Source organism: Kogia breviceps, chromosome 16 (genome assembly GCF_026419965.1).
Source record: "Kogia breviceps isolate mKogBre1 chromosome 16, mKogBre1 haplotype 1, whole genome shotgun sequence".
Classification (NCBI taxonomy): domain Eukaryota; kingdom Metazoa; phylum Chordata; class Mammalia; order Artiodactyla; family Physeteridae; genus Kogia; species Kogia breviceps.
The window spans coordinates 8,665,932-8,690,366 of NC_081325.1; the positions used below are offsets into that span (position 1 = coordinate 8,665,932).

At 39.5% G+C, this 24,435-nt stretch overlaps 1 protein-coding gene and 1 pseudogene across 6 annotated transcripts in view; one reads left to right on the forward strand and one right to left on the reverse strand.

Moving 5' to 3' along the window:
• HMGB1 (high mobility group box 1) overlaps positions 1-24,435 on the reverse strand; it is a 110,269-nt gene that overhangs the window by 78,234 nt on the left and 7,600 nt on the right. The gene's annotated exons all lie outside the window — the stretch shown is intronic.
• Positions 20,506-21,016, forward strand: LOC131743279 (pre-B-cell leukemia transcription factor 3 pseudogene; annotated as a pseudogene).

Genomic DNA, 24,435 nt, shown 5'->3' on the forward strand with positions numbered 1-24,435 from the left:
TAGAATACTAAGTTCTTTGTGATTTTCAGTACATTATTTACATATTAGAATTGTATTTTTTCAATGTGCAAAACATAAGTGAATTGTTTCAAAATACCACATTTTTGTGTATTATTCAACAAAATTAAAATATGTAATTAGTAGGTGGATATGCTCAAATACAAATATGTTTGATAAGCTTTGGTTATGAACAAAGTATGTTGATTATAAAAAAACTCAACTATTCAAAACTTCATGCAACTATAGTGACCAAATTAATACTGGAGGGGAAAGAAAGAGAGTCAAGTGATTCCAGCATTTTCCATAAGGAAGGATCCAAGGGTGAATGGTAAAATCACTAACCATGTTCAAGACTATCAGACATGTGGGTCTGGGACAGATGGGTGGAAGAGGAAAATAATGAATATACCAATGGACACCGTGGATTTGAGATGCCCAAGATGCCAGTGGGATATTCTTCAAAGTTCAACTCATAAGTCACTTCCCCTATGAGACCTTGCCAAACATTCCCACCTCCAAATGGAATCAGTTTCTCTTCTGGGATCACACAGCACTTTGTATTTTGATAATATCATAACTATATTTTGTTCGTAGGTACTCGTATGATCGCACTATTTAATAGTTATTTGTCTTCATATTTCTCCTGTGGCACCGACCCTCTTTATCAGAGCCGTTTACACGTTCTTCCCCAACCTCACCACTTGAAGGTCCATCTTACTCATTTTTGTATTCCTAATGCCAACACAGTGAGCATCTGCACATAGATGACGCTCAGCAAACAACTGCTACATGAATCCTCTTATGATAATAGCACAATGTTAATATAAGTCCCAGTCAAATTTTCTTAATGTTTTACTTAACAGAATGCATTCGTTTGATAAACATTTACTGAATACTAACTTCCATGAACCATGCTAGCACGGGAATATGAACATGAACATGATAAGCTCCCCATTCCTCTCAAAGTCTTGACTAGTGCAGCATTATGGATCAAACACATACCATGGGTCGTGCCAAGATTCTGATCCCTCTGAAGCTATGCTTTGCCTATTTCACAATTTTGCTGAGGGTTCTCCTGATGCAGAAACTTACCCTACTGTATCAAACACATTCTTTTTATGATGCAAACTGCAGGCTATCTAGTCCTTTTATATGAGGCTTACACATTCCCAGCTTGGTTTATTTGCCACATAATGTTTTCTTTGTAATATGCACATACCATATAAAAATTCTGTTAATGGGGCTTCCCTGGTGGCGCAGTGGTTGAGTCCGCCTGCCGACGCAGGGGACACGGGTTCGTGCCCCGGTCCGGGAGGATCCCCCATGCACGGAGCGGCTGGGCCCGTGAGCCATGGCCGCTGAGCTTGCGCGTCCGGAGCCTGTGCTCCGCAACGAGAGAGGCCACAGCAGTGAGATGCCCACGTAACCCCCCCCACACACACACACATTCTGTTAATGGCCTAGTACCAAAGCTGTGTCTGTTGGTGAATCAGGTATTTTCTGTACAATTCTAGCTTATTTGATATGTTTAAATCTACCAACAATATAAATACAGAGCAAGAGTACCTTTATGGTATATATATATACTTATTATTTTAAATGTTAGCTTACACAGTTTCAAACTACAGAGTTATAACATGGGAAAAATAGTTTTTTTTATTGTGTTACTAAGTCAAATTCATGCTTGCTTACCTGGTAAAAAATAAGAGAGCAATTAATATACAAGCCAAGATGGTGGCTAAACCTGCTTCAGTTTTGTTTGTTTTTAAAATATTGAAAGGGATAAATACAAACCAAAGGCAGCTCATATTTTCAATGGTAAGTACTGATGAAGACATACTGGCACTATTGACCCCACTGACACCATTAAAATACTTGTGAGTCTAAGGGTTTACATGACATTATTGGTACCTGAAACAAATTCTATATGTCTTACAGAGGGATTGTATCCAATTCATTAATATTGATACAACCTACAAATCTGAAGTACTTCGCATAGTGCTTTATTTATAGTTAAGACTCAATATATACTTCATTAACTGAATTATAAGACAAATGGTCTCTCTGTTACCAACAGAAATTTTCACTTAGGGTAGTCCATGAGCTGAAGGCAACTTTGAAATCCTGTAAAAGAGCGAGCTACTCCTCTTCAAAAGTAATGAAGTCTATAATAAGATACTGACTTAACGCTAATTTTCTAATAATACGGTATTGCTAAATTCCTAATATGGGGTCAGTCATTGATAGGAAAAACATAGAAAGGAGTCACATGTATAAATGTGTGCCCAGGGCCTAACATGTGACCCTGACAATGTGCCATTTCCATTCTAAATAGAGAAAAAACAGAATCCCTGTCTCTTAAGCCCTAGTCAATTTTCTTATCATCATTCAAGGTCAACATGATTAGCCTCTCCTTTCGAGTTTTAGACATTTTATATACTATTTCTTCCTTTACCCAAATGTATACAATAATAAAATTCTGATGCTTCTTTCTCTATTTTATTTAGTATAATTTTTTTACAACTTAGACCCAATTTTCAAACCCCACAAATAGATTCAGTCTGATATACTGTAAAAAGCACTGGATTGAAGTCAAGAGGCTTGGGAGATCTAAATTCTAGTTCCTCCTGTACCATGAAAGAGACAAATCCCTAGGCTTTGCAAGGCTTCAGCTTCCTTGTTTACAGAATAAGGGGACTGGAAAATCATCTCTCTGGTCCTATTAGGCAATAAAATGTGATGATTCTGCAACTGGTTTCTTTTCTCACCTAAGAGTACAGATTTGACACACAAGAGGCTAAGAATTTGAGTGTTAAGGATTCCCTATTGCTTGAAATACTCTCTTCCTTTGGATTCAGGGATAGAAATCTCCTGTTTCTTGTATCTCCTTTGCTGTTTGTCTGCTTACCTCATAAGTACTTTTCCATTTTTGGCAGTACTACCTCTGTTCACTCTACATTATTTCTCTAGGTGATTTTACCCGAACTGCGGCTTCAACTACCATCAAATGCTGATGCCTCTCCTCACATCAGTATTGCCAACCACCTCCTGGATGCCTTCCAGGTGCTTCTGATTTACTATAATCCCAATGGAACTGTCATTTCCTCCAACAAATTTGCTTTTTCTGTATCCTTTGTGAGAAACCTGAGAGTCATCCTAAACTCTCCCTTCCCCGTTGCTTTCCACATCAAATCAGTCACCACCTTGTGCTGATTTTATCTCCTAAATATTTTCTGGAATTGTTGTTGTTATGGTTTGAGTATCTGTGCCTCCCCCTGCACCCCATTCATACGTTGAAACCCCAATTCCCAGTGTGAATGTATTTGCCCAAGGGATGCCTCTAAGGAAGTAATAAGGTTAAACGAGGTCATAAGGGTGGGGCCTGACTCGACAGGGTTAGCGTCCTTAAAAGAGACATCAGAGAGTTTGTTCTCTCTTCATGCACACACAGAGGAAAGGCTAAGTGAAGGCACAGCAAAAAGGCAGTCATCTACAAGCTGGAATGAGAGCCCTTTCAGAAACCAAACATGACAGCATCGAGAGCTTGTATTTCTAGGCTCCAGAGCTGTGAGAAGATACATTTCTGTTGTTAGGCCACTCAGTCTACGCTATTGTGTTATGGCGGCCCGAGCAGACTTCTCTCCATCTGCTACCATTACCACAGGGCAGGTCATCATAATCTCTTCCCTATAGTCTGGCCACTCGCTCATCTATCCAGCACCATATCACTGTGGCTTAGAGTCAGATCACTGGGATTCAGTCCTTGCTCTGCCCCTGACTGTGTAAATTTGAGCAAGTTACTTACTCTGTGTGTCAGTAATTTCCCTGTAAAATGAGACTATTAACAACAGGGTTGCTTCAACAAGGTGATACATGTAAAATGCTGACAACAGTGCTTGGCATATTACACACATTCAGTGAAAGTTAGCTGTTATTATCCTCCACATTATCAAAACCAGCCACCTCAACCACAAAGTTGCCCACGTCAGTCCACAGGCTCCCCACCAGTGACAGGGTAAAGTCTAGGCTCCTTCTCATGACTTATGGGCTCCATACAAACCTGCAAGTTCCACTACAGGAACTCGTGTGAACCTTTCACTCCTACTCTGGGCTCATTCGTATCATTTCCTCATCCACACCGTGCTCCAGCAGTGCTGAACTTCAGGTAGCTCCCCACAGGTTCTTTAATTCTCAGGACTGCTTTCCTCTGCCCTCGGCCTGTAATGCCCCTCGTCTCATCTTTGCTCTTTTCATACTTTATCCAAGTCTTTGTCCTAACACTTGACCTTTATAATACAGAACTGATCTATTTGTTGTCTTTGTTTCCCACTAGACTGAAAACTCAAGATCGGAGACCAGTTCTTATTCTTTTTTTGTATCACAGTATTTAATAACCTGACATACAGTTAACATTCAATAAATGTCTGACAAACTGAACTGTGGAATTTGGACCATGTTTTCCATACTTAGCAGTGCTATCTTAGTTCAACCTTTTATTTCTCATTTGAAGCAATGCAAAGAATTTCCTATCTCTAATATCTCTTTTATCCTTACCACCCCTTAAAGAGCCGACATAACTGTCTTCCTAAAACACAAATATTTTACCTTACATATCCTAGATTCAAAACCTCTGGGCTTCTCACTACATAAGAACAAAATCTAATCTATTTAACAAGGAACACAGGTCTTTCAGTCTACCTCTCTGCCTTATTATCTTTACGCTCCTGAACTCTTGCTACACTGAACTTCTTACCGCTGCTGGAACAAGTTCCACCCTTTCATACTTCCTGCCTGTGCATACAGGTCCCTTTGCCAGGAATGCCCTTCTCTCTTACACCTGGAAAATTCGCATTCATTCTATATAACCTAATTTTCATAAGTCACCTCCTGTACTAAGCCTTTCTTGGATTTCTGCTGGGAGAATTAGTTGCTTGCTCCTCTCTGTTCCCATAGTACATTTTTAATTCTGATATTATAATACTTACTAAAAGTTATTATAACTTTGTCTGTCTTACCCATTTGAGTTCAAGGACAAGGACTGAACCATACTCATCTTTGTATATCTTGGGACCTAGAACTGCATCTGACGTACAGTAAGCACTCAATATGTACAAACATTTAAAAATAAATTAATGAACAGAATGGCTAGAAAAAATGAGATGAACCTCTCAAATGGCTTACTGAATATCATACTGTCATACTGAGAACACATACCGAGTAAAATCATATTAGATCACTATTTTTCAAACTGTAGGTCACGATCCATTATGAAAAGAATTCAAATAATGGAAAACCTCAGAGGGCATCACATACAGCAGGGGTGGGTACTAGTTCACACAATTTTGTTTCAGTTGCACATATGTATGTGTGTTTGTGTACCAGTTGAAATGTAAAATGCTTTTGCTACTGCGGAGTGTGTTTTCAAAAATCAGCCTGGAAAACACTGCATGTGATCATTTCTTAGTTTAGTATAACTTATTATTTTTTTAATGACCTCAACTATAATATAATGCCCATGACAGAGTCTGGGGAACATTCAGTGGGATGTGAAAATATGTTAGGCAGACTGGGTTCATAGCATAGCTCACAGTGATACCTTATAACACTTTCCCTAAACAAATCTACCGTATCTGTTTAATTCTATTATGACCTTTTACATATTTCAATGTTATACATGGCAGTATAAGAAGAGATATTTCAGTAATCTTGTTAAAATCCTTAGATATCACAGGATATTTGGAATCAGCTGGGGTTCATGTTTGGACATTAGCTTTGGCTTGTTTTATTTATCAATTCATCCACTGATTCAAGTTAACTGAATCCGTAAGAGAGTAATTTACAAACAATATCAATTTATTGATTTATAATAGGAGATACTAATTCAGCCACAAAGATTTATTAAGTATCTTCTCCATGCCAGGGAGTGAGCTATATATGTAGGAAAGCAGATGCCAATTGTTTATATTAGGCATCTTTTCCTAGTAGAAGGATACTCTCGGGAGACATTGCTTAGCACTACACCTTGCACCTAACAGACATTAACAACTATTAGTTGAATAAAATTAGAGGCTAGAATGACATCCAGAGGCAAGAAAGAAGGTAAAGCTGGAGAGACAATAATAGGTTATCTATTTCCCATTTTTTCCATTACCACTGATGATCATAATTGAGACACCCTTTCCCTAGAAGCCACTGGCTACACAGACACTATTCCTCTTCAGCATTTCTACTATAGATGATGCAGACTTATAACCATGTGTCTACCTGCCTTTAAAAAAAAAAAATTTTTAAACAAATGCGAGAGAATCAAATCCAAAAACTGAATCTTATAATTTAGATTACTTAGGGAAGTGGATATATGGTGGCTCCTTCTAATCATATTCCATACATAGAACAGCCCAGCTTTGATGAGAGCTGAACAGTGTAACAAGTTTGTCCTTCAAAGGCCTAGAGAAGGGTTTAGCAAACAATGGCTCATGGGCCAAATCTTGCCTGCTATTTTTGTAAAATTTTATTAGAACACAGCCTTCCCAGTCATTTTTGTATTGCCAATGACTATTTTCACACAAGAGCAGAGTTGGATAGTTATGGCCCACAAAGACTTAAATATTTATAACCTAACCCTGTATTAGTCACCTTGGGCCGCTATAACAAAATACTACCATAAACTGGATGGCTTATAAACAACAGAAAATTTACTTCTCACAGTTCTGGAGGCTGCAAGTCTAAGATCAGGGTGCCAGCCCAGTTGGGCTCTGCTGAGAGCCCTCTTCCCTGCTGCAGACTGCTGACTTCTTGCTGTATCCTCACGCGGTAGAGAGCAGAGAAGGAGCAAGCTCTCTTTGACCCTTACAAGGACACTAATCCCATTCATGAGAGCTCGATCCTCATAACCTCATGTAATCCTAATGACTTTCCAAAGGCCCTACCTCCTAATTACATCATGTGCTGGCAGGGTTTCAACATATGGATTTGGGGGATACAAAAATTCAGTCCATAACAGATCCTTTACAGATAGTTTGCTGATGCTTAGAGAGTACAAGTACTCTATGTTGCTGATTAAGAGCATAACTACATGTATTAGAAACCAGACAAGCAGGTGATAAGGTTAGTAACATATAATGGAAATTGAGGTTCCTAATCAGGACTCCTGCTTTGATATAAGGCCACCTTAACTCAACAAGGAGGGAGACATCTGTAGGCAAAGTCAGAATTTTCTGCAGGAAGAAGTTCTGAGTTCATTTCAACATGTGAACAAGTACTCAGTTATATATTTGACCTGTTAACCATGCTTCTATATAGGTGGTTCTCCCTGGCAAAGACTGCTTTCTTTCAATAAGCCCCAAGCCCTTCTGGGAAGGTAGGGGAGATGGGAGAAAAAGTGTCTCAGGACTTTCTGAAGGGAGCGTTTTATGATTTTCAACAGAATTACCATATCATGCCAGAACAAATGTGCATCAAAGCTGGAGCCAACAGGAAGAAGGTAGAGTAAAACAAGACATGAGTAAGAGAAGCAGGGTAGTTTAGAATTATCGAGTTTGATGTGGTATGTTTCAAAAAAATTGTCTGAAAATACATTATTTTTTAAGTAGAAAGAAAATTAATTTTATGGTACCATTTAGGTAGTGAAAAAAAACACACAAACCAAAATGGGAAGAAGTGATGAAGAATTAGTATCCAAGAAGGAAGGGAAATAACTGCTTAAATCAATCTGTATATCTGTTATCTAACATGGCACCGTATCAGGATAGGTATTTATAAATGTTTCTGCTGAATATGATGATTCTCTTTTCCTTACACCCCACGTCCAATCCACCCTGAATCTACCCATTCCCCACCATCTCCACTGTGAAAACACAGTCGGAACTGTCGCAATGCCTCACTTGGACTGCAGATGCCTCATGTTCCGCACAGCATTCAGACTGATCTTCCTAAGCACAAATCTAATCATGTCCCTTCCCTGATTAAAACCTTTCAATGGATTCCTATTAAGGAAAAAACCCAAATCCAAGTTCGTTACCCTCCTAGTCAATAAAACTAATAATCCCAACTAACTCTCTGAACATTTCCTACCATTCTATTCCTAGATGACTCCAGATTCCAGTCACACTAGCCTTACCTTCCTGCTGCTAGCCAAATATAATCTTGCCTCAAGATGCTTACACTTGCTCTTTTCTCTGACTATAACCTCCTGCACCCATTATTCCGTCTTTTTAAAAAATACATTTATTATCTATTTATTTTGGCTGCGCCGGGTCTTAGTTGCGGCATGCGGGATCTTTTTTTTTAGTTGCAGCATGCAGACTTCTTAGTTGAGGCATTCGAACTCTTAGTTGCAGCATGCATGTGGGATCTAGTTCCCTGACCAGGGATTGAACCCGGGCCCCCTGCATTGGGAGCACAGAGTCCTACCCACTGGACCACCAGGGACATCCCCCTTTATTCAGTCTTAATTCAAGGTCACCTCAAAGAGGCTTTTCTTGACCACCCAGCAAAAGGAGTTATCGCAGTCACACTCTAGTACATTTTCCTCACAGTACTTGCTAACACTATGCTAGGCGCTGAGTAGTACTATACTAGGTACTTGGCACTTACTACTATACTAAGTAGTATGTGCTTGTTGTCTTCCCCCCACCTCCTCAAATGTCGGCATTCCTTGAGGGCAGACACCATTTCACTCCTGTATCACTCGTACCTAGGACAGTGCCTGGAACATAGATAGCAGTGCTTAATAAAATTTTGTTTACTGACTAGCTACAAAACATTCTACTTAGATCAGCAAAACATATGCTTTGAAATGTAATTAATCGAACGTTGTTATTTTTTTTTTTTTTTTGCGGTATGCGGGCCTCTCACTGCTGTGGCCTCTCCCGTTGCGGAGCACAGGCTCCGGACGCGCAGGCCCAGCGGCCATGGCTCACGGGCTTAGTTGCTCCGCGGCATGTGGGATCCTCCCGGACCAGGGCACGAACCCGTGTCTCCTGCATCGGCAGGCGGACTCTCAACCACTGCGCCACCAGGGAAGCCCCAAACGTTGTTATTTTGCAGGTATTTTCCAATTATTTAAATAAAATATTTACTATTTTGGTCAACCAGAGGCATTACATTGGAGTGTTTTAGCAACTGGATAGCCTAAAAAATGCTTACTTTAATACCAAGTTTGCAATGATGGAAACATCTGATATGTGCACTGTCCAGTAAGGTAACTACTTGTCACATGTGGCTACTGAGTACTTTATATGTGGCCACTGCAGCAAGAACTAGATTTTTAATTTCATTTTCGTGACTTTAAAGTTAAATTTAAATGGCTACATGCAAGTACTGGCTATCAGACCATACAGTGCAACTCTAACTGTGAAAGTTAGATGTGAGCAAGGAAATGACAGACTGTTAAATGTTGTTAGAAGATGAAATGCAAGGTGGACTGAGGCAGAAGCCATATTACAAAAAACCCATTTTAAGGTTGAATAATATAAAATTTCCAATATTCAATAAAATCTTTTGATTTTAAAAAGAAACACCTGGCAATTTTATATACTATATTGTGCTATGAAATTTAAAACATTTTGTATTCTGCTAAGCTCTGTGCAAAGCAACAGGGATTTTAAAATTTAAGACCACCTAGTCAATTCTAAATCATTACTAACAGTATAAATAAGAAATAACCTCTACGTAATCTACATTCCATTTATCATCAGATTCAGAGCTTACCTTATGTTTCACAATACTGTCCTACTGTAGGCAGCCAAACAACTAAGGTAGTTTGAAAGATCAATTATATTTATACACTAAAGTTAACTGCATTTAAATTAAACTGCACAGGTGAAAAGCATCTGTGTTCTTTTCCTCTCAATTTTAAGAGAAGACAAACTGTCAAAATTAGCTTATTTGAATGTCATATCAGAGAATTATTTTGATTAAAATACATACTTATCAATAAAATATTTCTCTTTGGTCAGTATTTACCAACATAGGAGCAAGGACATATATACAGTGACTTGAAAAAAAATCTTTCCCAATATTATATTAGATTTTCGGATCTTCTTGAATTCCTTTCTGTTCTCTAGGTGCCTTTTAAAATCTAATTTCTGACAATATAAAATCATAGTTCCTTTGCTTTAGCCTGGCATTTGGTTACTGTATTAACAAAATATAATCTAGAATTTAGAATAGATATTACATTTTATTTTTATACTGAGAATTACATGAAAATATCTTTCACGTAATATAATTTTAGTTAAAGATAAAGAACATCTTCTACAAGAGTACAACCATATCCATTCCCCTATGTTATATTTGGGAAAAAAAGAAATGATCCTTAGTGGTACTCTTATTAGAAATATCCCAGTTTCAGCATATTAGCATTTTATTTCCAAGTTTAAATTACAGTATTTTAGGCAGCCATGTACAATGACATTTCCCAACACCAGAATCACAAAGTTGAGTGGCTGAGAATACATTTGTCTTCAGATGAAATGAACTGCCTAGGACACTGCCACATGGAAAGAGTCAGGAACAACGCCACAACTATGATCACAGCATCAGAAGATTCAAAGTTGTTTTATCTTCAGCTTTTAAGAACATTTTTCACCTTAAAATAAAAGTTTTAAGCCTCTACCTGTGATACTGTTGGGAATGGCATACAAAAATAGATACACAATTAAAACTTTAGTGCTATTATTTTTTTAAAAAATGAATTCCTAGGCATTTCATATAATACAAAACAACTGCAACAATTAAAGATTTTAAGCATTAAAAGAAATAAACTCGGGCTTCCCCGGTGGCGCAGTGGTTGAGAATCCGCCTGCCGGTGCAGGGGACGTGGGTTCGTGCCCCGGTCCGGGAAGATCCCACGTGCCGCGGAGCGGCTGGGCCCGTGAGCCACGGCTGCTGAGCCTGCGCGTCCGGAGCCTGTGCTCCGCAACGGGAGAGGCCACAACAGTGAGAGGCCCGCGTACCGCAAAAAAAAAAAAAAAATTTCAGAGCACTGTAATAACCTCTGTAAGGCCTACAAAGGTGAGTTTAAGACCCAAACTCTGCCCTTCAGTAGATAAAAATCTAGCGGGAGATAAAGATATAAACTATGATCTGAAAAAAGGGGCAGAATCAACAAAGGTGGTATTTTTATTGTTGCATAACATATTTCCCCCAAACTTGGTAGCCTAAAACAAAAAACATTTATTATTTCGTAAAGTCTCTGTGGCCAAGAATCCAGGAAGGCTTAGCTGGTTTAGCTGCAGACAACATGTGGGCTGGGCCTCCAGTCCTTCTAGGGCCTGACTAGGGCTGCAAGATCAACTTCCCAGGTGGCTCACTCACATGCCAGGCAAGTTCGTGCTGGCTGTTGCGAGGAGGCCTGAGTTCCGCATCGCATGGGCTTCTCCACAGGGCTGCTCTAGTGCACGCATGACATGGCAGCTGGCCTCCCTGAGAGTGAGTGGTTCAAGAGAGAACGATGGAAGCCACAACGTCTTTTATGACCTAGCCTTAGAAGTCACACGCTGTCATTTCCACAACATCCTACTGGTTACACAGGTCAATCCTACTTAGCACAGGATGGGACTTCATAAGGGCATGAATAACAAGGGGCAGGAATCACCAGGGGCCATCTTGGAAGCTGACTACCTACCACAAAAGATAGAAAATACCAAGGGAGTACCAAGAAGGTGCAAATAACTCCATTCCTTGGGCTGCCAGTGATAAAAAAAAAATATTAGGTTATCTCTGGGGTATAACCTTTTAAATGTAGTTCTTCACTCAGAAAGTAAGCCAGTAATTGTAACAGAGAATACAACAGCCTGGCAATGTTCCTCCCTCTTTTAACCACGCATACACTAGAATGTATCCAAAGAGAGCTTTACAGTGTTTTATAATCAGATACTGGGGCCCCACGACTTACACTCATATGTACTACTTCAGGTGGGCACATAAGTCTCAGTCCGTACAGAGGCGTGCTGTACACTCCTTAATATGAAGTTAAGTGTAGAATTGAAGTATTTACTGGTTAGGGGCAAACGCAAGAGAGTCTTATCACATTCACATTCAAAGAATTACAGAATCCTTGAATTACAAGGGATTTTAGAAAACCTCACCCCTTCTTTTAAAGAAGCAGGAATGAAAACTTCAGGCAACACAGATCCAGACCAATGCGCACCCCACAATGTTCTAACAACCACTGCCTAGTGTATACTCCACACAGAGGCTTAAATTCTCTCTAGCAACAACAGATCTGCAGCAAATTCTTCCTCGACTAAATGTACTAAGATGATTTCCACCCAAAATAATGCATGATGTGCTTGTGATTCTAATGGAAATGATGGATTAATTCTGATCCACTTATAATTTATTGTTCTTCTGTGATTAGTGGAAGGCACACAAAAGATGACTGCAATAGTGCAGCCAGCATAAACAAGTACTGTACTTGATACGAACCTCATTACTCTATAATCGGTTGTGTATTATGGCATAAAGTATGTAGGTGAACAACTACTGGACCAGTCAGAGGACCTACATTTTAATAACAGTTCCGCTCCTGCTCCTAGATAGCTGTAGGATGTGAATGAATTCTTTATACGTTCTGGGCCTCTGTGTTATTTGTAAAACAAAGGCTTGGGTTGAATTGTGTCCTCTAAAAAGATTCACGGTACCTGTGAATACAACCTTATTTGGAAATTGAATCTCAGCAGTTAATAAATTAAGATGAAGTCATTTAGGGTGTGACTGTGTCCATATGAAAGGGGGAAATTTGGACACAGAGACAGAAATGAACACAGGGAAAATGCCATGTGAACATGAAAACAGAATTTGGGGTGGTAATGTCTATAAGGCCAAGGAACACCAAAGTCTGCGGGTGAACAACCAAAAGCTGGGAAAAAGCGTGGAACAGATTCTTCCTGACAGCCCTCACAGTGAACCATGTGACACCTTGATCTTGGACTTCCGGCCACCAGAACTGTGACACAATAAATTTCTGTGGTTTAAGCCATCTGGGCTTTGGTACTTCGTTACAGCACCCCTAGCAAACTAATGCAGAAGAGACGATCTCTGAACATTCCAGAAGGTCTAGAATTGAGTAATTCTATGAAATACTACAGATGTTCAGGAAGATTTCTCATATTCAACTGTTTACAGTATACCACCAGTCTTCCAACAGAAAACAGAAAAGATCCTCTGTAACTATATTCAAGGGATGGCAAACTTTCTACAGAGTCAGGTAGTAAATATTTTAGGCTTTGTAGGACATATAAGATCTCTGTCACATATTCTTATTTTTTAAAAACTCTTTAAAAATGTAAAAATCACTTAGTCCAAGGGACATACAAAAACAGGCCTCAGTCCACATTTGACCCACGGGGAAAGTCTGCTCACCCAGAATGTGTAGGGCTAAGAAGCCTCTTTTTCCTTGGGTTCCTTTTCCTCATAGTTCCAAGCCCAGGGAAACTATTTCGCATTCTTTTCACAACTAGATGGAAGATATTTTACACTAGACAAGGCATGCTTCCAAAGTTCTTAGAGCTAGCTGTCCCTGCTTGACTATTATAACTATTACACTGTAATAGTCCAGAGCTAGCAGCTTTCCCCATTTCTCCTTCAGTTGCTCTCCATTAAAAAGGAGGCATGCACATGCAAATTACTTGTGACTGTCAACTACACACTCTCAGAAGCACTAGTACCCCCATGCCATTTCCAGGGACATTCCCCAAGAATACCCCAAGGATATGCTGCTTTCACATCTCACAAAATGATTAACATCTAGAGGTTTGAACAGTTAAGGTACTTTTCAAAATCACCAGGTACTGTGGATCTGATAGCAGGGCTAAGTATATAGAAAGTAAGGCAAAGGCCAGAGACTTAAAGTTTCAAGGTGATGCCACAGGCTATTACTATTGCTTTTCCTTCTCTTTTTCTAAATTGGGCCACTGCTGTTTTCTCACTAAAGGAGCTGGTTTCTGTAAAGTGAATAACGTAGTACCTAGCATAAAATAGGTGCTCCATAAATGTTAAGGCCCTCTCTCCTTCTTTAACTGGGCTACTCACGTGTTTTACAAAGTGAAGATAGAAAAACAAGATGGATGATTTTCCTTTTGCTTAGGAAAAATAACTAAAGCTTGTTTAGAGAATACACCTGAAAATGCACGGTGAAAGAAGCCAGCTTTCTGGTATGCATGCGTGTTGGAAGGCTCAGGGTGATGTAGGGTCAGGTGAAAAGGACTGAGAAGTGGAAGGAATAGGGGTTACTATGGCCATAGTGGTAAAATAAAGGAAGACACTTCTAACCTGATTTATTTCAAACACCACATCATATAACTTAATTGATTACTTATTAAGAAAAGATTCCTATAACCCATTCCTGATTTGTTCTCCTATAACAAAAAATTTTGGCTTTGAAAAAACCACAAATATTAAACAGCATCTATAAGGGTGGAAAATGGGCCCTGTATTAGCTTGCCTGGGCTGCCATAACAGAATACCAAAGAGTGAGTGGTTTAAACATCAGTGATTTATTTCCTCACAGTTGGAAGCTGGAAGTCCAAGACTAAGGTGTTACCAGGTTGGTTTCTTCTCAGGCTTTTCTCCTTGGTTTACAGATGGCTGCTTTCTCACTGGGTCCTCATGTGGTCTTCCCTCTGTACATGGTATATCTGTGTCCTGATCTCCCCCTCTTATAAGAACACCAGTCATAATGGGTTAGGAACCACCCTAAAGATTTCATTTTAACTTAATCACACCTTTAAAGAACTTATCTCCACATACAGTCATATTCTCAGGTACTGGAGGTTAAAGCTTCAACATATGAATTTTGGCGGGGGTTGGGGGGCGGCACAATTCAGCCCATAACAGGCCCAAACTTTAATGTGTCAGCACTGTAGTTTGCATTTATAGTACAATGACTGCATCTCTATTTATCTACGTGTCACATAAGCAAATGAAGTAATATAGCATGATGACCTCAACTTATTAAAAAGCATCTTTTTCCTATAGAAACCCAAATCTATAAATTGTACACAAAGTGTGGTGATTTACTTGATAATTTGCCAGGGCCGGCCCACGGTAGTAGATGGACCACAAGGAGCACCAAAGTTCCCTTTTCTAATCATTGCTTCCTCGCTGGCTTGCCATAAAATCTACAATTCTTCTCTTCTATTCCTTCACAGGCACTTTGTTTCCTCTGAAAATGTAATATATTAAGTGATCGTTAGCCACCAACACCTTAGGGTAGAACAACTAAGGTCGCGGTCTTAAAATAACTAATTCCATCATAATGGAATTTTCTTTATTTTTGCTCTACTATTGGAATGTTAATGACAGTCTTCTTTAATAATTCTAGTATAGGTCATTCAAGTTTTTTTTTAAGATAGAGACAAACATCATGTATAAAAACATTTCCTCAACTAATAAAGAAACCTGAGAAGAGTAAGAGGAAGGTGATGAATTAACATTTTTGAGCACCTGCTCTGTATCATGTACTCTGCTATGTACTTTAGAAAGCAAATAATTCAATCTTAAAAATAATTCTATATAGTAGTATTAACCCCATTTACAGATGAGGAAACAGGCTCAGATAAATTAATATCACAGAGTTTCCTGATAGGTAAGGAGAGATTAAAACCCATGTCTGGTTCTGTGGCTTGTCTGTTGGGTACCTGTGGTCAAACTACTAGTACTGAGCTCCAGTTTCCTCATTTTAAGAAATGAAGGTAATAATGGTACCCTACTTTTTATAGCATTGTTATGAAGTTTAAATGAGGAATGTACATACAGAATAGTGCGGTGGAAGGCAGCAGAAGTGATGTGCAGCTTCTGAGACTAGGCCCAAAAACCTTGTCACCTGTTGCTGTTGCCCTCTTGGAACACTCCTGCTGCCTTGTTAAAAAGTCCAAGGGAGACTATGGATGAGGAGAGATGACTTGGAGACAGAGAGACAGGCCCAGCTGAGATGCAGCATCCTGGCCTCAGACCCTTCAGCCCCAGGCCAGCTGCCAACTCACAGCAGCTGCATGAGTGGACCCAGGTGAGACCAACAGAACTTTACAGTCACCTATAGAATTAGCAGAAATTATAAATCATTTTTAAAGCCACAGAGTACAGTAGATGCTAGGGATACTGCTAAGCATCCTACACTACACAGGACAGCCCACTCCACGCCCAAAAGAATTATGGTCCCAAATGTCAATAGTGCTGAGGTTGAGAAACTCTGTTATAATGTGTCATAGAATGGTGGCAAGGATTAAGACAGTAGTGGGGAGAGGTGGAGAAGTGCTTAGATTCTGGATATATTTTTAAATATTTTAAAAGTAGAGCTGACTGTATTTGCTGAGGGATTAAATGTATAGCACAAGGGAAAAGGATTCCTATCAAAGATGACACCAAGGTTTCTCATCTGAGCAATTAGGAGAATGAAGTGCTTCCTACTGAGATGAGAAAGGATGTGGGAGTAGCAGGGAGGGAACAAGTGCTTTGTTTTTATTCGGGAGTGAGAACTGATGGAATTCAAGCATTCGGTTTTGGACATACTAAATGTGAAATATCTGTCTACTTGGCACCAAGTGAATAAATATATCAGGTAGGCAAATGGATATGAGTCTGAAGTTCAGAGGCAAGGTTGGGGCTAGAGAAAACTTGGGACTCTTAGCATCTGTATAGTATTTAAAGTTACAGAAGAGGCTAATATTATTTAGAGAGTAAATGCAAACTGAGAAGAGCTCTGAGCTCCGAGGCATTCCATTGTTTAAAGAGGAGGAGCCAGTAAAAGGCACTAAGAAGATGAAGAGGACAACCTGAGGTAGGAGGCGGAGAGAAGAGAGCGAGATCAACTGTGTCAAGTGCTGCTCAGATGTCAGAAGGAAAATATGAGGACTAAGAAATGGCCACCAAATCTGGCAACGTGGACGCCAACACTGGTGTGGAAATGAACAGTTTTGGTGGGGACACAGGAATGAAAATCTCACTCGCCTGGACTCAAAAGAGTTAATAGTAGAGGAAGGTAGAGATAGTAGCTGTAAACAGTGATCCACTCTCTCTCGAGGCTTTTGTAAAGCTGAGTAAAGAAACAATAATATCTGGAGGGGATTTTTTTTCTTCCAACTTCTTGTTTTACATATGCACACACACAGAAAAGTTTACAGTATGACAACCCCCCTTATATCCACCCCAGAGATTCAAATTTTAACACTATCATATTAGTTTTTCCTGTATATACATATACACATACACACACACACACATTTCTGAGTATTGAAGATAACTTCACCTCTACATATACTTCAGATATACCTCCTTTAAAAAAGGCCTTTCTCCTGCATAATGATAACCATTAACACACCCAGGAAAATAAAAAATATATTCCCAAATATATTCCATAGCCAGGCATTCTCAAATTCTCCCAATGTGTTTTACAGGAGTTGTTTTTCTTTTTTTCAAATCAGGATTTAATCCAAGTCCATGCGTTGCATTTGGTTATCAGGTTTCTTTGGTCTCTCTCAATGACTTTTTAAAAAGACCTGCTTTACAAAATGGATTGGATTGATTCTTTATGACATTTAACTTGTTCTTCTATCCTGGAAGGGAAGTTTTTGAGGGTAGTAAATACATTTATTATTCCTGGCACAATATCCTAAAATTAACATTTCTCAATTTTCTGATGTCTCTCTGCAAAGCCCTTCAGTTTCAGAAAATTCTCAATTTACCCCAGGATTTTTTAATTTATTTTTTTCACATCTTTATTTGAGTATAATTGTTTTACAATAGTGTGTTAGTTTCTCTTTTACAACAAAGTGAATCAGTTATACATATACATATGTTCCCATATCTCTTCCCTCTTGTGTCACCCTCCCTCCCACCCTCCCTATCCCACCCCTCTAGGTGGTCACAAAGCACAGAGGTGATCTCCCTGTGCTATGTGGCAGCTTCCCACTAGCTATCTAATTTACATTTGGTAGTGTGTATATGTCCCTGCCACTCTCTCACTTCGTCACAGCTTACCCTTCCCCCTCCCCATATTACCCCAAGATTTTTAAAAAAATTTAACTGCCACCTATTAGTTCTGAAGACTCAACTGAGCAACTTTCAGGGCTTATACACTCTATATTCAGAAAAAATATACTACCATCTTTCATTTACTGTAAGAATTCAAGGGAGATCTCATCTTAAAGCTAATCAGTACCCAAACCATACAACATTTTATTGATTAACCACAACAAATTACATTTAGAAAGTAAAATGAATTATCTGGAATTTCTTTCCTGATTAACAAAATAGTGCCTCCTAATACTTGAGGGTGAAAGCTGCTGTCAAATATGCCTACATGACTGGAAATTATAACAGCCAGATGAGTTCACTGGGCTGGTGCTGGTATGTTCTGTATGCCCTTCTGTCTATGTAGTAAACAGCTTAAACACAGATGAAAAATTTGATTATACTCATATTTGGCCTTATATAACTGGTCATTCATGTATAAATTCTTTAAGCAAGTTAAAATGCAAATCGACCCAACAATTTTTACAGCTATAATTCCAAGGAACATTTAGGCGTTGTCAATTTATCTTAAAATATTTTCTGCCATAATCTTCAAATTACTGGCTTTTCCACAGTGTTGGAAAACATTAAAAATAGAATTTTTTATACAAATGAATTTTATACTCTTTAATTCAATGAACATTTCAAGTTCTCTCTTTCATTGCTATTTTCTTATCTTACAAAACCTGAAATTATTTAGCACGTTATATGAGATCTAAATTATGACGAAATAAGTGAGTTCATCTCATATGATGAAATAAATGAGTAAAATAAAATGGTTAATGATTTTTAGTTAATGATTTTAAGTGCCTTGGCGTTGGAGTCTGAATCAAACCACTGGCGCTTACTTGGAGAGATGGAGACTCCTTTGGGCCTATGGAGCATCTCAGGGCAGTAAATGCCCTTCACCAGCCGTCTAGTCCACCTCATCCTGATTACAAACCCTCCCTTGAATAAATCAGAAGCTGGGAATCAGACTTTAAGAAGCACCTTCCCTAAGACCAGAATTATTAATTCATATAAAAATCAAAACTGTAGCTATTATTACCTTATAATAAGTCAGCCTGTAGATCACTTGAACTTTCACAGACTATCTGGAAGACCATAATCATACTATGTAAACTTTAGATTTAGACGCAGAACTAGACGGGAGGGAGGGACCAACCAGCAGCTGAAAATCATCCTCTCAATTTATTCTCCAGCTAGGAAATTATACAGTAATATATACAAAAATACAGTTACTTCACAGAACTACCTTAATACTTCAATAATTTTAATGGAATACTAAACATTACTGAATTATGTGCCCTCATATGAAGCAACGTGAGGTAACAAAATCAAACTAACATTACTTATTTGTGGTAGCCGCCTACGAGATGGGCTCCAGTGGGTCCTGCCTCCTGGTACTTACAGCCTGTGGACACCCCCCCCACATTACATCAAGGTGGACCTGCACAACAGACGGGGGTGTGTCACTTCTAAGGCTATACTACAAGAGACACTGAGGCTTCTGCCGCTCTCTCAGACACTTGCTCGGGGGAAAGCCAGCTGCCATGTTGTGAGGACACGCAAGCAGCCTTCAGGTGAACGCAACCACATGTGAACCTGAATTGAAACCACTCAGCTAAACCACTCCCAGTTTCCGGACCATCAAAAACTATGTGAAATAATAAATGTTTGTCTTTTAAGCTGTTTTGGGGAAACTTCTTACAAAGCAAAGGATAATATAATAATATATACTAATTTGGTTGAAGTTATAACTCTATTATAACTTCTCATTTAGGTATTAAAAATCACAGCATGCTGATGCAATGTAAGGTAGTAAAAAAATCCACTAACAAATACCTACTGAGTACCACTGAGGGCAAAAAAGCTCTCATACTCCACATGAAACTTCCTTAGGGTAATAGTCACGGCTGACCTCTAACTTCTCATTAACTCCTCCCTAGGTAGGAGGGAGTAACTGGTCTGACGACAAGTTTGAGAGAAGGAATTCTGAGGCTCAGCTACTTCTCCTCTCCTTTCCATTCCACATCTGTCTGACTGAAGAGAGCCATTTGTTCTGGTCTGCTCTGTCACACAGTAAATGAAGTGGGACAAGCTTTACTCTTGAAGACATTGACACCTGAGGTTTGAGTCTGCGTGATTCTGGAGTGCAACACTAGGAAGCTAACTGTTGCTGCAAACCTCAGCCGCATCTTCCAAACAACTTTTTCGGTAATTAAACTTACATTTGGGGGGACTCTGGGGGGGGCTCACGCCAAGGAGTACTTCCCACAGCTTCTGCTGCCCGTGTCCTTGTCCCCACGGTGAGCCACAGCCACCCCCCCGTCCCTGCAGGAGGCCCTCCAGCACCAGCAGGTCTCAGCATCAGAGGAGCCCAGGAGGAGGACCCTCCCGATCCCCAGCTAATGAGACTGGACCATATGCTTTTGGCAGAAGGGGTGTCAGGTCCTGAGAAAGGCGTGTAATGAATTCAGTACACACGTGATGAACCTTCTCCGAGAGCAGAGTAGAACACGTCCCATTTCCCCCAAAGAGATGGAAAGAATGGTAGGCATCATCCATCGAAAACTTAGTTCCATTCAGATGCAGCTTCAAACAAAGCACTTGTGAAGCAGTTATGATTTTAAGATCAAGGTTCCTTGATGCCAGACGAAAAAGGCGTAACTTCAGTAAACAGGCCACAGAAAACTTGAATGAATACTTTTACTCAAACCTCAGCAACCCCTACCGCAGTGACGAAGCCAAAGAGGAGCTGGCCAAGAAAGGCAGCATCAGTGTCACAGGTATCCAACTGGTTTGGCCACAAACGAATCAGGTACAAGAAGAATATCGGCAAGTTTCAGGAAGAAGCCCATCTCCACGCTGCAAAGACAGCATGACAGCTGCACATGAGGTGGCCGCACCCGTGCAGAACCAGCAGACCAACTCGCCCACCACGCCAAATTCTGGTGGGTGCCCTCTGTCATGTGACCAATCAGATGGCGGGCTACGCTGATGGCCTTGGAGGAAATTCACTGTACAGTCCACATAATTTAAACGCTAATGGAGGCTGGCAGGACGCAACAACTCCATCTTCTGTGACTTCTACAGAAGGCCCAGGAAGTGTGCACTCTTGATACCTCTAACGAATCTCTGGCAACACTTTTCCCTGAGCTGACATGCCTTGATAAGTGCATTCCGAGCAACAGGAGGAAAAGGAAAGCGTTTTTGTAGCCCACCATCTACAGCTTTACTGTAAAACCTTGTCTTATTAGAGAACTTGGTAAATCTGTTTTTTAAGGAATCATAATTATTTGTATTTATACTTAAAAACACACGTTAAAAAAGCACTTTAGGGCTTCCCTGGTGGCGCAGTGGTTGAGAGTCCGCCTGCCGATGCAGGGGACACGGGTTCGTGCCCCGGTCCGGGAAGATCCCACATGCCACGGAGCGGCTGGGCCCGTGAGCCATGGCCGCTGAGCCTGAGCGTCCGGAGCCTTTGCTCCGCAATGGGAGAGGCCGCAACAGTGAGAGGCCCCCCCCCCCCCAAAAAAAAGCACTTTATCCAATTAGGCCAAGATTTAACATTGTTGACAGTGCTACAGCTATTTTATTATAATTTATTACCAATATTTTACATTAACAGTTTCTCACTTGCCAATTACTTGGCCTTAAGGGTAAAAAGTACAATATATGCTAAACCTCAGTTGCTAAAGCAGATTAAGACTCACCTCACCTAAACTGAACTTCTTGCATATTTCCATTGCAGACTTTGTCCTTCTTTCATATCACTAATGGAGTTGGAATAAAGGAGCTGTTTGGCTACCTGTTAATGATGGTTTTGTTTTAAGAATCTTCCTCATCACACTTGGGTTTCGATCTCTTATGTTATAATTAGATCAGAGACCGGTAGCATCTTTTCTCTCTCTGAAAGCACCAGTGCCCAGAGTCTGCTCGGTAATTAAATTATGGATCCAGATTGTTTTGAGAGCTGAAAATACTTGCTGCTGATAGAGGTGACCACGAGATTCGTCTGGGGTTTTATAGTGTGCACTGGGTGCTGCACAGACTTGTCAAGGTTTGCTACGTCCTCTGGGCATTCACAAAGGCCCTGCTCTCTGGAGTGTTGTGTATAGTATAGCAATAGAGTATTTATACATCTCACCAATCAAAACACAGCTTTATTACCTCATGCGAACTCATACAAACCAATAGAATTTCAACATGCTCTGTAGCTTAGAGTGCTCACTTACTACCTCTGAACAATACTCACGCTGTAGTTTGTCTCTTTCTTACCGTTTTGCATCTTGCAATTAACTCTTTGTTTCCCTTCATAAAATGTAATGTGTATTGTAATCTTTTAAAAGAAAAATGAGGGTTGCATTTGCAACTTAAAAAAAAACTGAGAGTAAAAAAAAAAAAAAGAAAAGAAAAGAAAAAGGGCTTCCCTGGTGGCGCAGTGGTTGCGAGCCCGCCTGCTGATGCAGGGGATGCATCAGGGTTCGTGCCCCAGTCCAGGAAGATCCCACATGCTGCCGAGAGGATGGACCCGTGAGCCATGGCCGCTGGGCCTGCACGTCTGGAGCCTGTGTTCCGCGAAGGGAGAGGCCACAACAGTGAGAGGCCCGCGTACTACAAAAAAACCCCCCAAAAACTGAGAGTGGAAACATTGGGTCTTAAATTAACACAGGATCAGTAAAACTGTTGTAAACAAAATAAACTTACATTTGAATCTTCATCTATCTGGCTTCTGTGTCCTATTTCTAAACTGGATCCAAACTTCAGTAGGGAAAAGAAAAAAAAAGAGGGGCGACTTATCAACCTTTAAACTAAGTACAAAGTACTATTATGGGTATTTTGTGCCCTTGTGGAGTTTACAGCCTATTTGGGTATAAACTAGAACACCCGAGGAGTTACATAATAATATAAGAATTACCTAACAAATATAAACTATAAAAAGCAAATAATTACTATCAAATATGTGAGAAATTATGATCACCTTTGAGAATCAGAAAATCTGAAGGAGAAAGGTAAAAACACAGATTCCCTGACCTCCCCCATGCCAAACCCATAAAATCAGTAATGGGACCCAAGCAACTGCATTTTTAATAAGTTCTCAATACAATGCTGACCCATACCAATCTATCAATAAGAACCCAAGATATACAAAGCAAGTGCAATGACCCTGGAAAAAAGGAGCATGCTATAACCGAGCAAAGGAAAGATTACAGCAAACAAAACTTGAAGCAAACTTTAAATGATATGCAGGATGTAGACGAGGTGGAAGAGTATGAGGGGAAAACAACACTTGCTGAGGGCTTATTAACAGCAGACACTTTTCTACATATCACCTCATTTAAGACAATTTCATTTCATATATGGAAAAACTGAGGCTCAGACAGATTAAATAATATGCCTGAGGTCACAAAACTAGTTAAATGACAGAATGGGATTAGTAGATATTTTCATTTTAAAGATGAAATTGAGCCTCAGGGAGGTAAAATATTTTGTCAGAAGTAACAAAACTGGAAAGTGGCAGAACTGTGATTTATACGTGGCCAAGCTGAAATCAGGTCTGTGAATCTAAAGGCTATGCTTCCTTTTTTTGTTTGTTTGTTTAATAAGGGGGGAAGGAGAAGATCTATACTGCTTAGGAAAACACACAAAAGAAGGAAAGCAAAAGCAAACTTAACAAAAGAAATATTAGACCATTACAAAACAGATACATTTTAACTTGTGATGCAGCCAGAGACCACCAATGGCTTAAAAAGCACTCAAAAAATAACTGTTTAATCTTATGGTTTTGTCTCAATTATTTAGTTTACTAAATAATTATTAACTGCCATCAGCAGTCAGTCAGGATCCAACTGTTACATTGAACGGATGATGGAGCAACTAGCTGGAAAGCACCAACCTAGTCAAAACAGTCAAATTAACTTTATGGTTGGTCTCAATTTTAGAATTGTAATGTTAAGGCCAGGGTAATTTTATTTATAACTGAAATTTTTAAAGATTGCTTTATGGTAACGTTTTATAAGATTTTTTGGTCAATATTACTATTTTAAGAACTTTTAAAAAAGTGAAACTAAACATTTATTGTCTCTATTCTCCACGTATAGGGACTTCAGTTCTACTTTTCTATCTACAAGACCAAAATCAAAATTCAACTCTGTAAGGCCCTTCCTGTAATTAAAATTCATCATTTTTTCTCCATTGCTGCTATACAACATTACTTGTACAACTCTATTTAGCATTTATTTCATTTTGCCTTATATGAAAGCTATTTGTTTAAAAGTGTTTCTGCTTCTCTTTAGGGATAAGGACTACGCATTATTCACCTCTGTATTCACCCAGCATTTAGCACAGTGCCTTGCACATTTAAAAAAAGCTTGTTGATGAGTAAGTTAACATTTTTCTCATTAAGAAGATGAGCAC